The sequence below is a fragment of the Rhinoraja longicauda genome, chromosome 38 (assembly GCF_053455715.1).
Source record: "Rhinoraja longicauda isolate Sanriku21f chromosome 38, sRhiLon1.1, whole genome shotgun sequence".
Classification (NCBI taxonomy): domain Eukaryota; kingdom Metazoa; phylum Chordata; class Chondrichthyes; order Rajiformes; family Arhynchobatidae; genus Rhinoraja; species Rhinoraja longicauda.
This window is the reverse complement of record NC_135990.1, coordinates 16,407,117-16,424,362: the sequence shown is the minus strand read 5'-3', so window position 1 is coordinate 16,424,362 and position 17,246 is coordinate 16,407,117.

Here is a 17,246-nt window from a genome sequence, read left to right as displayed (position 1 = left end):
TTGTTACTGTGGCCTGTCACTATCAGTACACGTGGCTGGCATTGTTACTGTGGTCTGTTACCATTGGCACATGTGGCTGGCATTGTTACTGTGGTCTGTTACCATCAGTACACATGGCTGGCATTGCTACTGTGGTCTGTTACCATCAGTACACATGGCTGGCATTGTTACTGGGGTCTGTTACTATCAGTACACATGGCTGGCATTGCTACTGTGGTCTGTTACCATCAGTACACATGGCTGGCATTGTTACTGTGGTCTGTTACCATCAGTACACATGGCTGGCATTGTTACTGTGGTCTGTTACCATCAGTACACATGGCTGGCATTGTTGTTACTGTGTAGGAAGGAACTGCAGATGTTGGTTTGTACTGGAGATGGACACAAAATGCTAGGGTAACTCAGCGGATCAGGCAGCATCTCTGGAGGTGACGTTTTGGGTCGGAGCCCTTCTTTGGACCCGTCTCGCCGCTGGGCACCGGCACCAGCACCAGGAGGCCCTCTCTCTCACTCTCCTGCAGCTCCGTATATTCTTTGTTCTTTTCACAGATCTGTCCAAACTGGTCTTGGCTTTGATGTATTATTGTCGTATATACCAGAGTCTAGAACTAGAGGTCATGGCCTCAGAATTAAAGGGCATTCTTTTAGGAAGGAGATGAGGAAAAATGTCTTTAGTCAGAAGGTGATGAATCTGTGGAATTCTTTGCCACAGAAGGCTGTGGAGGCAAAGTCAGTGGATATATTTAAGGCAGAGATAGATTCTTGATTAGTACGGCTGTCAGAGGTTATGGGGAGAAGGCAGGAGAATAGGGTTAGGAGGGAGAAAGAGATCAGCCGTGATTGAATGGTGGAGTAGACTTATATCATATCATATCATATCATATATATACAGCCGGAAACAGGCCTTTTCGGCCCTCCAAGTCCGTGCCGCCCAGCGATCCCCGTACATTAACACTATCCTACACCCACTAGGGACAATTTTTACATTTTACCCAGCCAATTAACCTACATACCTGTACGTCTTTGGAGTGGTGGGCTGAATGGCCTAATTCTGCTCCTATCACTTATGGCCTTATGATCTTATGTACTGAGATGCAGTGAAAAGCTCAAGAAGAGTGTGACGAAGGGTTCCGACCCGAAACGTCACCTATTCCTTCTCTCCAGAGATGCTGCCTGATCCGTTGAGTTACTCCAGCATTTTGTGTGTATATTGGTGTTACTGTGGACTGTTACCATTGGTACGTGAGGCTGGCGATTGTTGTTACTGTGAAAACAATCCAGCATTCTGACTGCATTTGAAGAACTATAGGGAGAAATTCCTTGTGGTCAGATGGAGGATTTGAAATTTTAGCTCAGGGAGGACGAGGTTATAATGAGGGTACAAATAGTCAGGTACTTTTAACAGCAACACAACAAGGAGATGCGGGCCTGAGGTGTTGCAAACAGACTTCACAATGAAATTGCTCACGGTTACTATTCGGTTACTAGACAAAGTCTTTCAAAACCTCAGCCGTTATACAAAGATGGTTGGGGCTTTGCTTTCCTAGTAGGACTGCTTATTTTGGTGGACACCTCTATAGAATACTGATCATGTCTAACTTGTTCATCACACCATTCAGGAGTTGGGTTTGGCAGTCTCGACTGTTCCCCCCCTGGCTGCTGCCTCTGCTCTGGTGCATGTTCTGAGTGCTTATGCAGCCCGCACCTTGCTGTATTTTATAGGGACAGTGCAGTGCCAACATACCCACAGCACGGCAGATGCTGGTTTACTCAGAACGCTCGACTAACTCAGTGAGTCCTGACCCGAAACTGCCTATCCATGTGGATGAGATGCTGCCTGACCTGCTGAGATATTCCCACACTCTGTGTCCTCAGCCCTCTCTCTGTTTGGTGTGAGCAGTCAGTACCAGGGCGTGTTCCTTCTGCTGCCATTGGGTGTGAGGGAGGATGCAACCAACCCAACAGTTTGCACAAGGCTCATCCCCATCTGTGGAACACCCTGACTGAGGTCGTCAGCCATGACTGTGTTCAGGAGAACTTCATCCGAGGGTTCTCTCCTTCCCCTCTGCCCATGGCCCACACTGCATCCTCTCATGCTCATTCTTACAGGGCCCCACTCCCACATGTTTAACATCCCTTCCTGTGTGTGTGGCCCATGCACAGCTCCCCTTCATCAGTCTGAAGAAGTGTCTCTCCAGAGATGGTGCCTGTCGCGCTGAGTTACTGAGTTCCAACACTTTGTGTCTATCCCCTTCGCAGTTAGCCATGTTTAAGGATGGTCAAACAGCCCCTTGTCCAACCTCTACCTTTCCACAATTAACAAAGAAGCATTCAGAGTAAACATGAGAAACACAGCTTTTTACCACCTCGATGTTTCGTATCCTCCATTGTTTTGGATCTTGTCCCTGGAGATTCGTCTTCCATTTCCTAGTATCCCCACGCCAACAGGCTTGGTGTTTAAGGAGGTGCTTTGCCATTCGTTACTGTGCTCTTGTGCTTTGTGCTTCAGGTCAGTGATGTGGCCACCAAAGAGCAGGGTGTAACACCACAAACTCCGGCTGAGTTATGTCACTCCACTCCTGGAGGGCCCACGGTCACAGAACATCCCCAAGAACAAGCAATTTTCCCTGCTGCCACAGCAGAGCAGTGTCTTCAAACAAAAGAGATAAACTACAAACCTTGGAAACTTGAAATAATTTCAAACACTAGAAACACACGGCGGATCAGGCAGCATCAGTGTAGAAGCAGAGAACTCAGAATAAATGGACTACCTTTAGAAAGGAGATGAGGAGGAAATTGTATACTCAGAGGGTGGTGAATCTGTGGGATTCATTGCCATAAACGGCTGTGGTGGCCGTCAATGGATATTTTTAGGATGGAGATTGACAGATTCCTGATTAGTGCGGGTGTCAGGGGTTATGGGGAGAAGGCAGGAGAATGGGATTGAGAGGGAAAGATAGATCAGCCATGATTGAATGGCGGAGTAGACATGATGGGCCGATGGTCTAATTCTGCTCCTGGAACCTATGAGAACACTTCCGAACTGATGAAGGGGCCCAAAATGTTAACTGTTACTCTTTCCATAAGATACAGTCGGAGTAGGATTAGGCCATTCTGTCCATTGAGTCTACTCCACAATTCTATCATGTCTGATCTATTTTTTCCTCACAGCCCCATTATCCTGCCTTCTTCCCGTGAACTTTGACGTTTCCTAATTAGAACCTGTCAATCTCCGCTTTAAAACTGCCCAATGACTTGGCATCCGTTGCCGTCTGGCAATGAAATCCACAAATTCATCACCCTCTGGCTAAAGAAATTCCTCCTCATCTCCATTATAAAAGTACGTCGCTTTATTCTGAGGCCGTGCCCACTGCTTCTAAACTCCACCATTACTGGAAAGCAGAGATGATGCCTGACCTGCTGTGTTTCCAGTATTTGATGCCTCCAGCCACCGTCCCGGATCACTGTCCCTGTACACAGCCTCCTGTATCTGTGCCAGCTTCTCCCCTCCTCTCTAGACCAAGGGTTAGTGCTGCTTGCACCACAGTAACAAAGAACACCAATGTCAAAGTGCTGCACATGCCCGACAAGATGTCTGGAGCTGGACAGGTTTACAATTCAGATGATACTTTGCGAGGAGTAATTAACCTGGGGAAGGGACTGACCCTGAACGTCGTCTGTCCTTTTTCTTCCACCGATGCTGTCTGGCGTACTGAGTTCCTCCAGCAGTTTGGGTTTTTTTGCTCAAGATTCCCGCACCTGCAATTTCTTGTGCCTCTTTGGACCTGCAGTTCAGGTCCTCCATGTCCCAGTGTCAGACATGTACACAGGTGCCCTCTGCTGGTCACTCTGTACCTCCCCAACTGATCAACTACTCAAGATATTTATTCACAAAATGCTGGAGTAACTCAGCAGGTCAGGCAGCATCTCAGGAGAGAAGGAATGGGCGACGTTTCGGGTCGAGACCCTTCTTCAGTCCGAAACGTCGCCCATTCCTTCTCTCCTGAGATGCTGCCTGACCCGCTGAGTTACTCCAGCATTTTGTGAATAAATACCTTCGATTTGTACCAGCATCTGCAATTATTGTCTTAAACTACTCAAGATAAAATAGTGCACGGTGGCGCAGTTGGTGGAGCTGCTGCCTCAGCGCCAGTAGTTCGAGCATCACTACAGGTGCTCTCTGGGTGGAGTTTGCACGTTCTCCGTGCGACCACGTAGGTTTTGTCCGGCTGCTCCCGTTTCTTCTCACATCGCCATGGGTTTGTCGGTTAATTGGTCTCTGTAAATTGTCCCTAGTATTGTAGGGAGTGGATGAGAAGGCGGTGTAACATAGAGTATAGTGAGAACCGGTGATCAATGCTCAGCACGCACTGGTCGGGCTGAAAGGCCTGTTTCCATGCTTTATCTTTCAATCAATTAATGTTAGGAAACAGAGCTTCCTCACATCCGAAAGGCATGCAGGTTTGTAGGTTAATTGGCCTCTGTAAATCGTCCCTTGTGTGCACGGATAGAACAAGTATTCAGGTGATCGTTAGTCAGCGCAAAATCAGGGCCGAAGGGTCTGTTTCCCTGCTGTATCTCTAACCTAAACTAAATTAAACTAAACTCTCTGGGGTTTATGAGGGGATTTGCTTCCTTTCTGCGACCTTGGTGTCGTGCAGAGTTGTACTTGACTTCCTGACAGAAAGGTGAGCAGTAACTGGCCAGTGATATGGTGATGTTATCGGTTACAGCATCAGCATCAGTGTTGCTCACTGGTGATTGGGGCTTATTCACTGCCAGTCAGGAGATGTCCTGGCCTTGGCAGCCCTCCCCCCCCTCCCCCCTCTCCCCCCAACCCCCTCCTCCTCTACCCCCACCCTCCCCCCCTCCCCATTCCAGCATCACCGGCCCCTTTCAGAGGCCAGAGATAACAAGTGTAACACAAGGTTGACAGTGTTTAATAGGCAAGATACAAGAAACTGCAGATGCTGGAGTCTTGAGCAAAACACACAGCAGTCATGCAGCATCTGTGGAGGGAATGGACAGACATCGTTTGGTTTTGTATCCCATCTTCAGACATCGTTTCTCCATCTCCCTGCACAAATGTTGCCTGGCTCACTGAGTTCCACCCGCAGTTGGCTTTGTGCTCTTAATGTTTATCCTTATCCTTGCTCTGAATAACCCGTCAACCATCTCAAGTGAGATGTCTCCACCAGCTACATCTATGACTATGTATGGAAACTCCTCAGACATGGCCACCAGGTGGCACGGTGGCGCAGCGGTAGAGTTGCTGCCTTACAGCACTTGCAGCGCCGGAGACCCGGGTTCCATCCCAAGTACGGGTGCTGTCTACGGAGTTTGTACGTTCTCCCCGTGATCTGCGTGGGTTTCCTCCCGCACTCCAAAGACGTACAGGTTTGTAGGTTAATTGGCTTGGTATAAGTGTAAATTGTCCTTGGTGTGTGTCTGATAGTGAGTGTGCGGGGATCGCTGGTCTGTGCGGACTCGGTGGGCCGAAGGGCCTGTTTCCGCGCTGTATCTCTGAACCCAACTAAACTGAACATGGCCACCTGCACTTTGAACGATGGTCGGCATGGACTCTGCCTGCCCCATGCTCTCTCTCTCTCTCTCTCTCTCTCTCTCTCTGATTCTTGTCTTCCACTTTGCCAAGTGTTTGCACTGTGCACAATAGGTAACATACCCTGCCATGGTGGTGGCTACTCGTGTGGCTTCCCATCTTGCAGTATCCTTAGAGGTGTTCTCCGAGAGTTTGCACAACACAGTCCATGCTCCTTCACATTGACAGCGAGTGGATTTTTAGAACATTTCAAAGCAGTTTTTAAACGTGCAAACGGTTTTTCAATCACAAGCAATAAAAGATATTTTATATGGTGAAAAATAAAAGTTTTCTTAAAAGATTTGTACCTAGATATTTGTTTGGGTTGCTGCGTGCATTACTCTCATCCAAGTAATGGCCTGGTGTTTGGTCATTAACGTGTCGGGTTTCAGTGGACTGTGTCCCTTGTGATTGTTCGTCCTCATGAAGGAAGTGTGATGTGTTGTGGGATGGGCCAAGGTGGACCTTTGCAGCTGTATTATACTATCCCAGTCTAAAGAGAAGTGTTAATGGGGCAAGCCCAGACAAGGCTTTTACTGTTACTGTCAGGTGGGACATTTTGAAATAGAATTTTATCCGTTTTTATAAAATCTTAGCAATTTTTTGTCTCCAAAGTTCAAACAATTTAAAGCTAAACTTCTAGCCATAACACCATGACAAGCAATAAAATAAATAATCACTTTCTGTGCATAGCAAGACTTAGACCTGAGCTTGTAAATGCTGCCTGCTATTAATCAACATCATCATTGTAAATACGGCTCTTTGGTTCAGAAGAATTTGCAATGGCCCATTAAGAGTCTCTCGAAATGTGTAGGAAGGAACTGCAGACGGTGGTTTACACCAAAGATAGACACGAAATGCTGGAGTAACTCAGCAGGACAGGCAGCATCTCTGGAGAGACGGAATGGGTGACGTTTCGGGTCGAGACCCTTCTTCAGACTGTCTGAAACGTCAGAGAAATCTGAAGAAGGGTCTCAACCCAAAACGTCACCTATTCCTTTTCACCGGAGATGCTGCCTGTCCCTCTGAGTTACTCCAGCATTTTGTGCCTATATTAAGAGTCTCTCTCTCCTTCCCTCTTACAATTTTAACATTGACTCACCATGTACACCGTAATCATTTTACAATTCTGTTTGTTTCTGTATAGGTAAGGAAGAAAATGGTATTATCAAGCTGCTCAGAGCAAATATTTAACTGTTTATTAATTAAAGCATTATTATAACTGTATAATATCTTTACGTATAAGCTATTTTAGCCATAGTTACAAACTAAGGAGTACTGTTTTGTGTTTACTGCTGTGTGGTGCTAGCTGAAATGCTTTTGTGACATTGTTCCTAAATAATGCATCCATGCACAGATTAATTTCACAGAGTAGGTCAGCCACAGATACACGTGTTAAAGGGCAAAACTTGGGATACGCACAAGGACTGGGGGAAATCCTCCTTCTGGGCAAAGGACAGCATTGCTTCCTTTAAATGCACCTTTTCAGATGCACCTTTGCCCACAGTCTGCCTACCCCATAGAGTCTTGCTCCTCACTGATTCCTGAACAAAACAAGTATTTTGATCTGTTTTTGTAAATAAAACTGTAAAAAGAGAGATTTAATGTTGTCTTTTAAAAATTCAGATTTTCATTCTAATATGAATGTTGTTATATTGTACTTAGAAACTGTTACCTTTAACAATACCAATATGGAGACTGCAGCTGGCACATCGGTTTCAGATGTGTTAATGTGCAGTTATGCCACAATAAAACTATTGCTTACAGTGGGCTCTGTCTGTGTCATCTACTTTTTTATTTCTCTTTCGTCTCTAAATGGTTCAGAATTATTTCCAAAAGCCCTCCCCTGCCTCACCACACGGCTTATACAGCCCCTCTCTGTGATCTCGACATCAGTTTGACATTCTCACACTACCGAGTCCTCTCTCTCCATCCTTTTCTACATATGTTCCAGGAGCAAAATTAGGCCTATCAAGTCTACTCCGCCATTCAACCATGGCTGATCTATCTCTCCCTCGCAACCCCATTCTCCTGCCTTCTCCCCATAACCACTGACGCCCTTCCAAATCAGGAACCCATCAATCTCGCCTTAAATATACCCAATGTCTTGGCCTCCACAGCCGTCTGTGGCAATGAATTTAACTGATTCATCACCCTCTGGCTAAAGAAATTTCTCCTCTTCTCCACTCTAAAGGTACAGCCTTTAAATCTGAGGCTGTGCCCTCTCGTGCTAGACTCTCCCACTACTGGAAACATCTTTTCCACTTTCCGTTCACACTATGCCTTTCATTATTCCGTTGCTTTCATTGAGATCCCCTGTCCTCCCCCTCATCCTTTTGAACTCCAGTGAGTACAGGCACAGAACATTCAAAAACTCCCCACACGTGACAGAGATGGAGGGTCAGGTAGTGTTGAGGAAGCAGAGAAGCTGCAGAAGGACTTGGGCAGGTTGGGAGAGTGGGCAGAGAAGTGTCAAGTGGAGTACAGGGTAGCAAAGTGTACAGTCATGGGATGGGACTGGGATGGCGGGACTGTCATATGAGGAAAGATTGAAAAGACTAGGCTTGTATTCACTGTAGTTTAGAAGGATGAGAGGGGATCTTATAGAGACATATAAAATTATAAAAGGTCTAGACAAGCTAGATGCAGGAAAAATGTTCCCAATGTTCCCAATTTAGGGCGGCACGGTAGCGCAGCGGTAGAGTTGCTGCTTTACAGCGAATGCAGCGCCGGAGACTCAGGTTCGATCCTGACTACGGGTGCTGTACTGTAAGGAGTTTGTACGTTCTCCCCGTGACCTGCGTGGGTTTTCTCCGAGATCTTCGGTTCCCTCCCACATTCCAAAGACGTACAGGTATGTAGGTTAATTGGCTGGGTAAATGTAAAAATTGTCCCTAGTGGGTGTAGGATAGTGTTAATGTACGGGGATCACTGGGCGGCACGGACTTGGAGGGCCGAAAAGGCCTGTTTCCGGCTGTATAGATATGATATGATAATGTTGGGGGAGTCCAGAACCAGGGGCCACAGTCTTAGAATAAAGGGGAAGGCCATTTAAAACTGAGGTGTGAAGGAACTTTTTCACCCAGAGAGTTGTGAATTTGTGGAATTCTCTGCCACAGCGGGCAGTGGAGGCCAAATCACTGGATGAATTTAAGAGATGAATTTAAGAGAGTTAAATAGAGCTCTAGGGGCTAGTGGAATCAAGGGATATGGGGAGAAGGCAGGCACGGGTAGATAGTAGCACTCCAGTTGTTGGTAGGATGGGTCAGTTGCACGATAACAGCAGGGAAGAAACTATCTCTGAATCTGGAGGTGTGTGTTTTCACACTTCTGTCTGTATCTCTTGTCTAATGGGAAAGGGGAGAAGGGGGAGTGACTGGGGTGAGACTCGCCCTTGATTGTGCTGCTGGCCTTGCCGAGGCAGCGTGAGGTGCAAACGGAGTCAATGGAAGGGAGGTTGGTCTGTGCGATAGTCTAGGCTGCGTCCACAATTCCTTGCAAGTGCTTGGATGTCACTGAGCGAGTGAAGAACATCCTTCAGTTAGGAGAGTGGGCAAGGAGCCCCCGCAGGTGAGGCGGAGGAGCTGGGACCAGCACGCGGTGTTGTGGCAACAACGGAAACGTGGCTGAGGGAAAGGGCAGGACTGGCAGCTCGGAGTTCCTGGGTGTAGCACGAGGGCGGGCGAAGGCGGTCGAGGACGGGTCACGTAGGTGCTGGAGGACGGACACGCAGCCGAGAACAAGGAGGAGCCAGCGTGGGGGCAAGGCCGAGGGGGAGAACAAAGGGGAATCTAGCCTGGGGGGAACCGCCGAGAACTTAATTGAATGCAAACAAGCAAATGCCTGACATATTTTGGCCGCAAACATGTCCTTCCTACTCTACTGAATCATTGATTAATGAAGAAACTCCCTCTTCTCCCCTCTCCCATCGGGCAAAAGGTACAGAAGTGTGAAAACGCACACCTCCAGATTCAGGGACAGTTTCTTCCCAGCTGTTATCAGGCAACTGAACCATCCCACCACAACCAGAGAACGGTCCTGAGCTACTATCTACCTCATTGGAGACCCTCGGACTATCTTTGATTGGATTTTATTGGCTTTATCTTGCCCTAAACATTATTCCCTCTCGACCCGAAACATCACCCAATCCTTCTCTCCCGAGATGCTGCCTGACCTGCTGAGTTACTCCAGCATTTTGTGAATAAATCGATTTGTACCAGAATCTGCAGTTATTTTCTTATATTCCCTTATTATGTATCTGTTCGCTGTAGATGGCTCTATTGTCTTTCCGCTGACTGGTTAGCACACAACAAAAGCTTTTCACCGTACCTTTTTACATGTGACAATAAACTAAACTCAAACACAAGGTTATTTAATTCAAAAATAGACTCAAAATGCTGGAAGTGTAGGAAGGAACTGCAGATGCTGGTTTACACCGAAGATTGACACAAAAGGCTGGAGTCGGATTAGGGTTAGTTTAATTCAATGTAACTTCAATGAGAAAAGATGTTTTCACCCAGAGAGTTGTGAATCTGTGGAATTCTCTGCCACAGAAGGCAGTGGCGGCCAATTGACTGGATGTTTTCAAGAGAGAGTTAACATAACATAACATAACATAACAACACTTTATTGTCACTCGGCACAACACCGAGCGAAATTTCAGCAGTCACACAAAATACAGCAAAAAGAAAAGAACACAGGACACCCGACCCCAACACAAACATCCATCACAGTGACTCCAAACACCCCCTCACTGTGATGGAGGCAACAAAACTTCCCCTCTCTTCCCCCCGCACCCACGGACAGGCAGCTCGACCCCTACCGAGGCAAACGACACGCACAGCCCCCGCAAGGGGATGGAAGGCCCCCCGGCCGAGCCGCACCGGGCACTGAAACGTCCCGCGGCCGAACAGCGCTGACGATGTTAAGTCCAGCGGCCAAGCCGCACCGGGCATTGAAACGTCCCGCGGCCGAGCCGCACCGGGCACTGAAACGTCCCGCGGCCACACCGGGCGATGTTAAGTCCAGCGGCCGAGCCGCACCGGGCACTGAAACGTCCCGCAGCCGAGCTGCGCCGGCAATGTTAAGGCCCGCAGCCGAGCCGCGCCCCGGGGAAGAGACCTAATAAAATAAAGGTTTCCCCCCGCCCCACACCCCCACCACACACCCCCACCACACATACACAGCCAAAAACAGAAACAAAAACCATCCCAACACCGACACAAACAAAAAAAAAGAAAAAAAGACAACAGACTGCCAGAGAGCCGCAGCCGTTAGGCGCAGCCAACTCCTCCCATGAGGAGGATAGAGCTCTTAGGGCTAACGGAATCAAGGGGTATGGGGAGAAAGCAGGAACGGGGTACTGATTTTCGATGATCAGCCATGAACACATTGAATGTCATTGGTCCAAGTCAGCATGGGTTTATGAAAGGGAAATCCTGCTTGACTAATCTGGAATTTTTTGAGGATGTGACAAGTAAAATGGATGAAGGAGAGCCAGTGAATGTAGTGTATCTAGACTTTCAGAAAGCCTTTGATAAGGTCCCACACAGGGGATTAGTGGGCAAAATTAGAGCACATGGTATTGGGGGTAGGGTATTGATATGGATAGAGAATTGGTTGACAGACAGGAAATAAAGAGTAGGAATAAACGGGTCCCTGTCAGAATGGCAGGCAGTGGGGAGTGGAGTGCCACGAGGCTCGGTGCTGGGGCCGCAACTATTTACAATATATATTAATGATTTAGATGATGGAATTAAAAGTAACACGAGTAAATTTGCTGGGTGGCAGTGTGAACTGCAAAGAGGATGCTGGGAGGTTGCAGGGTGACCTGGACAGGTTGAGTGAGTGGACAGATGCGTGGCAGATGCAGTATAATATAGATAAATGTGAGGTTATCCACTTTGGTGGCAAAAACAAGGAGGCAGATTATTATCTCAATGGTGTCAGATCAGGAAAAAGGGAAGTGCGATGAGACCTGGGTGTTCTTGTACACCAGTCACTGAAAGTTGGCGTGCAGGTACAGCAGGCAGTGAAGAAAGCTAATGGCATGTTGGCCTTCATAACAAGAGGATTTGAGTATCGGAGTAAAGAGGTCCTTCTGCAGTTGTACAGGGAGGGCCCTAATGAGACCACATCTGGAGTATTGTGTGCAGTTTGGGTCTCCCAATTTGAGGAAGGACATCCTTGTAATTGAGGCAGTGCAGCCAGTGCAGTTCACGAGATTGATCCCTGGGATGGCGGGACTGTCATATGAGGAAAGATTGGAAAGACTGGGCTAGTATTCACTGAAAGTTAGAAGGATGAGAGGGGATCTTGTAGAAACGTATTAAACTATAAAAGGACTGGACAAACTAGATGCAGGAAAATTTTTCCCAATGTTGGGGGAGTCCAGATCCAGGGGCCACAGTCTAAGAATAAAGGGGAGGCCATTTAAAACTGAGATGAGAAAAAAACTTTTTCACCCAGAGAGTTGTGAATTTGGCCCTTCGAGCCATGATCACAATGAATGGCGGTGTTGGCTCGAAGGGCCAAATGGCCTCCTCCTGCACTTATTTTCCATTTTTCTATCACTCACACAAGTACAGTGAAGTACAGGTACAATGAGAATCTTGCTTGCAGCATCACAGGCACAGACAAACACACAAATTATACACAAATAAAACATGAAATTCCACAAGCACATAAATGAAAATAATATTGTGAGAATAAACAAGATATGAGTGCAAAGCACATTTACAAAGTAGGCCATAATAGGACAAGAGGTCTGGAGGATTGGTGCAGGTAGGATTTGGGTGTAAATAAAAGGGGGAGTAGCGGAGGACAATGGGGAAGGATGATAGTGGGGGGGGGGGGGGGGGTGACAAGGAGAAGGGGGTGAAGAGGGGAGGTAGGGAGGTAATGGGGAGGAGATGGAGGAGAATGTGACAAGTAGGGACCGATGGGAGGCGTAGAATGATAAGGGGAGGGGATAGGATGAGATAATGATGGATGAAAGGGGTTGGAGGTAGGAGAATGAGGGGGCAGGATGTGTGAGGGTAGGTGAGGGATGGATGAGGTAGAGGAGGAAATTGGAAGAGTTGGGAAAGGGGCAGGAAGTTGGGCAGGAGGGGAGTGAAGGGGGGGGAGTGGACGAGGTGAGTGGAGGGGAAGAAGAGGGTGATGTGGAGGGGAGTAGAGGAGGGGGAGGGGAGGGAGAGTGATGAGGAGGGAAGTGAAGGGGAAGGAGAGGGAGATGAGGAGGGGAGTGAAGGAGGTGAGTTAGTGGGAAGGAAGGAGAGTAATGAGGAGGGGAGTGAGGCGGAGTGAGGAGGAGAGTGATGCGAAGGGGAGTGGAGGGAGAAGGAGGGAAGTGGAGGAAGGGAGTTAGCGGGAGGAGAGTGATGAGGAATGAAGGAGGATGCGATGCAGAGGGGGAGTGGAGGAGGGGGAGGGAAATGAAGGAGGGTAGTTAGGGGGGGTGATGAGGAGGGGAGTGATGGAGTGGAGGAGGGGAGTGAGGGAGAAGGAGAGAAGTGGGGGAGGGGAAGGAGAGTGATGAGGGGGAGGGAAGCGTGATGGGGAGGAGAGGGTGATGAGGGGAGTGAAGGAGGATGTGATGCAGAGGGCAGTGGGAGAGGGTGCTGTTTGCCTGTGTTGCCGCCAGGGGGGGGGGGGGCGGAACGTTAGTGCGGGGCCGGCGGCTCCGGGGGGCGGGTGTTGTGTCGCTCCGGCAACATGGCGCTGTGCTGGTGAGGCCGGGGGCTCCATCACTGTGGGGGGGGGGGGGGGGGGGGCTCGGTGCCTGTGGGGGGGGGGCTCCATCACTGGGGGGGGGGCGCACTGCGGGTGCTCGGTGCCGGGGGGGGGGCTCCATCACTGGGGGGGGGGGGGCGCTCGGTGCCGGGGGGGGGGGGGGCTCCATCACTGGGGGGGGGGGGGGGCTCCATCACTGGGGGGGGGGGGGGGCGCTCGGTGCCGGGGGGGGGGGGGGCTCCATCACTGGGGGGGGGGGGGGGGCTCCATCACTGGGGGGGGGGGGGGGGCTCCATCACTGGGGGGGGGGGGGGGGCTCCATCACTGGGGGGGGGGGGGGGCGCTCGGTGCCGGGGGGGGGGGGGGGCTCCATCACTGGGGGGGGGGGGGCTCCATCACTGGGGGGGGGGGGGGCTCCATCACTGGGGGGGGGGGGCTCTATCACTGGGGGGGAGGGGGGGGCTCCATCACTGGGGGGGGGGGGGGGCTCCATCACTGGGGGGGGGGGGGGGCTCCATCACTGGGGGGGGGGGCTCTATCACTGGGGGGGGGGGGGGGCTCCATCACTGGGGGGGGGGGGGGGCTCCATCACTGGGGGGGGGGGGGCTCCATCACTGGGGGGGGGGGGGGGGGGGCTCCATCACTGGGGGGGGGGGGGCTCCATCACTGGGGGGGGGGGGGGGCTCCATCACTGGGGGGGGGGGGGCTCTATCACTGGGGGGGAGGGGGGGGCTCCATCACTGGGGGGGGGGGGGGGCTCCATCACTGGGGGGGGGGGGGCTCCATCACTGGGGGGGGGGGCTCTATCACTGGGGGGGGGGGGGGCTCCATCACTGGGGGGGGGGGGGGCTCCATCACTGGGGGGGGGGGGGGGCTCCATCACTGGGGGGGGGGGGGGGGGGCTCCATCACTGGGGGGGGGGGGGCTCCATCACTGGGGGGGGGGGGGGCTCCATCACTGGGGGGGGGGGGGCTCCATCACTGGGGGGGGGGGGGGCTCCATCACTGGGGGGGGGGGGGGGGGCTCCATCACTGGGGGGGGGGGGGGGCTCCATCACTGGGGGGGGGGGGGCTCCATCACTGGGGGGGGGGGGGGGCTCCATCACTGGGGGGGGGGGGGGCTCCATCACTGGGGGGGGGGGGGGCTCCATCACTGGGGGGGGGGGGGGCTCCATCACTGGGGGGGGGGGGGGGGGGGGCTCTATCACTGGGGGGGGGGGGCGCTCGGTGCCGGTGGGGGGGGGCTCCATCACTGGGGGGGGGGGGGGGGGCTCCATCACTGGGGGGGGGGGGGGGGCCTCTATCACTGGGGGGGGGGGGGGGGCTCCATCACTGGGGGGGGGGGGGCGCTCGGGTGCCGGTGGGGGGGGGGCTCCATCACTGGGGGGGGGGGGCGCTCGGTGCCGGGTGGGGGGGGGCTCCATCACTGGGGGGGGGGGGCGCTCGGTGCCGGGGGGGGGGGGCTCCATCACTGGGGGGGGGGGCTCCATCACTGGGGGGGGGGGGGCGCTCGGTGCCGGGGGGGGGGGCTCCATCACTGGGGGGGGGGGCGCTCGGTGCCGGGGGGGGGGGGGGGGGGGCTCCATCACTGGGGGGGGGGGGCGCTCGGTGCCGGGGGGGGGGGGCTCCATCACTGGGGGGGGGGGGCGCTGCGGGCGCTCGGTGCCGGGGGGGGGGGGGCTCCATCACTGGGGGGGGGGGGGGGCTCCATCACTGGGGGGGGGGGGGGCGCTGCGGGTGCTCGGGTGCCGGTGGGGGGGGGGCTCCATCACTGGGGGATAAACATAAACAATAGGGTGCAGCAGGAGGCCACTCGGCCCCTCCAGCCGGCGCCGCCCTTCACTGTGATCGTGGCTGATCGTCCACATCCCGCGCCCAACCTCCCCCCCCCCCCCCCCCCTGACGTCCGCTGCCCCCCACAGCGCGCTCTCTCTCTCTCTGTATTGGGGGGGGAGGGTGAAGCTCGGGCCCGCACTCACATGGTCGTGGAGCTGGACCCCCCCCCCCACCAGACCCTCCGTCCACGCTTCACGCCGCCACAGCACAGAAGAGCAAGAGAAAAGAGGACAGGAGAGGAGAAGAGAAGAAGAGAAAGAAGAGAGGAGCAGAGAAGAGGAGAGGAGAGAAGCAGAAAAGAGAAGAGAGGAGCAGGAGAAGAGAAGAGTAGGAGAGGAGAAGAGTAGGAGAGGAGAAGAGTAGGAGAGGAGAAGAGTAGGAGAGGAGAAGAGAAGAGTAGGAGCAGAGAAGAGAAGAGAGGAGCAGGAGCATAGAAGAGTAGGAGAGGAGAAGAGTAGGAGAAGAGAAGAGAAGAGAAAAGAAAAGCAGCCAACATCACCAAGGACTCCCGCCCCGGATAACACGTCGTGTGGCGCTGCGGTGGATGGAGCAGCTGCCTCACGGAGACCCGGGTTCCATCCCGACCTCGGGTGCTGCCTGCCTTTCAAGAGAGAGCTAGATAGAGCTCTTAAGGATAGCGGAGTCAGGGGGTATGGGGAGAAGGCATGAACGGGGTACTGATTGAGAATGATCAGCCATGATCACATTGAATGGCGTGGGCTGGCTCGAAGGGCCGAATGGCCTCCTGATATTGTCTATGCGGCTCGGCTGCGGGGCCTAACATCGCCCGCTGCGGCTCGGCCCGCTGGACTTTACATCACCCGGTGCGGCTTGGCCGCTGGACTTTACATCACCCAGTGCGGCTTGGCCGCTGGACTTTACATCCCGGTGCGGCTTGGCCGCTGGACTTAACATCGCCCGGTGCAGCTCGGCTGCGGGGCTTAACATCGCCCGGTGCAGCTCGGCTGCGGGGCTTAACATCGCCCGGTGCAGCTCGGCTGCGGGGCTTAACACCGCCCGGTGCAGCTCGGCTGCGGGACTTTTCACCGCTGGTGCGGCTCGGCCGCGGGGCTTAACATCGCCCGGTGCAGCTCGGCTGCGGGGCTTTTCATCGCTGGTGCGGCTCGGCTGCGGACTTGACATCGCCCGGTGCGGCTCGACCACGGGACTTAGCTGCGCAAGGCTTGGTCGCGGGGCCTTTCATCGCCCGGTTCGGCCGCGAGACGTTTCAGCGCCCGGTGCGGGGACTGTGCGGGTCGGGTCGGGGACGAGCTGTCTGTCCGTGGGCGTGGGGAAGAGAGTGGAAGTTTTGTTGCCTCCATCACAGTGAGGGGGGTGTTTGGAGTCACTGTGATGGACGTTTGTGTCTTGTGTTCTCTTTTTTTTTTTTTTTCTATGACTGCTATGTAGTTTTGTTCGGTACTTCGGTTACCGAACGACAAATAAAGCTCTGTTATGAATGAATGAATGAATGAATGAATGAATAAGTTTATTGGCCAAGTATGTGCACATACAAGGAATGTGCCTTGGTGCTCCGCTCACAAATGACAACACAAACATACAGTTGACAATTACGAATAAAGCATAAACACATCAAAACAATAAGGATACAGTGGAGTTTGCATGTTCCCCCTGTGGCCATGTGGGTTTTCTCCGTGTTCTGGTTTCCTCCCACATCCCAAAGATATGCAGGTTTGTGAATTAATTGGATGCTGTAAATTGGCCCCTAGTATGTCGGGAGTGGATGAGAAAGTGGGATAACATAGAGCGAGTGTAAACAGGTGATCGATGGTCGGCGTGGAATTGTTGGGCTGAAGGATCTGTTTCCATGTGTAAGAAGGAACTGCAGATGCTGGTTTAAACCGACGACAGACACAAAATGCTGGAGTAACTCGGCGGGACAGGCAGCATCTCTGGAGAGAAGTACTGGGTGACGTTTCGGGTCAGACTCCTGAAGAAGGTTCTTGACTGGAAACGTCACCCATTCCTTTTCTCCAGAAATGCTGCCTGTCCCGCTGAGTTACTCCAGCATTTTGTGCCTATCCTCAGTTTAAACCAGCATCTGCAGTTCCATCCTA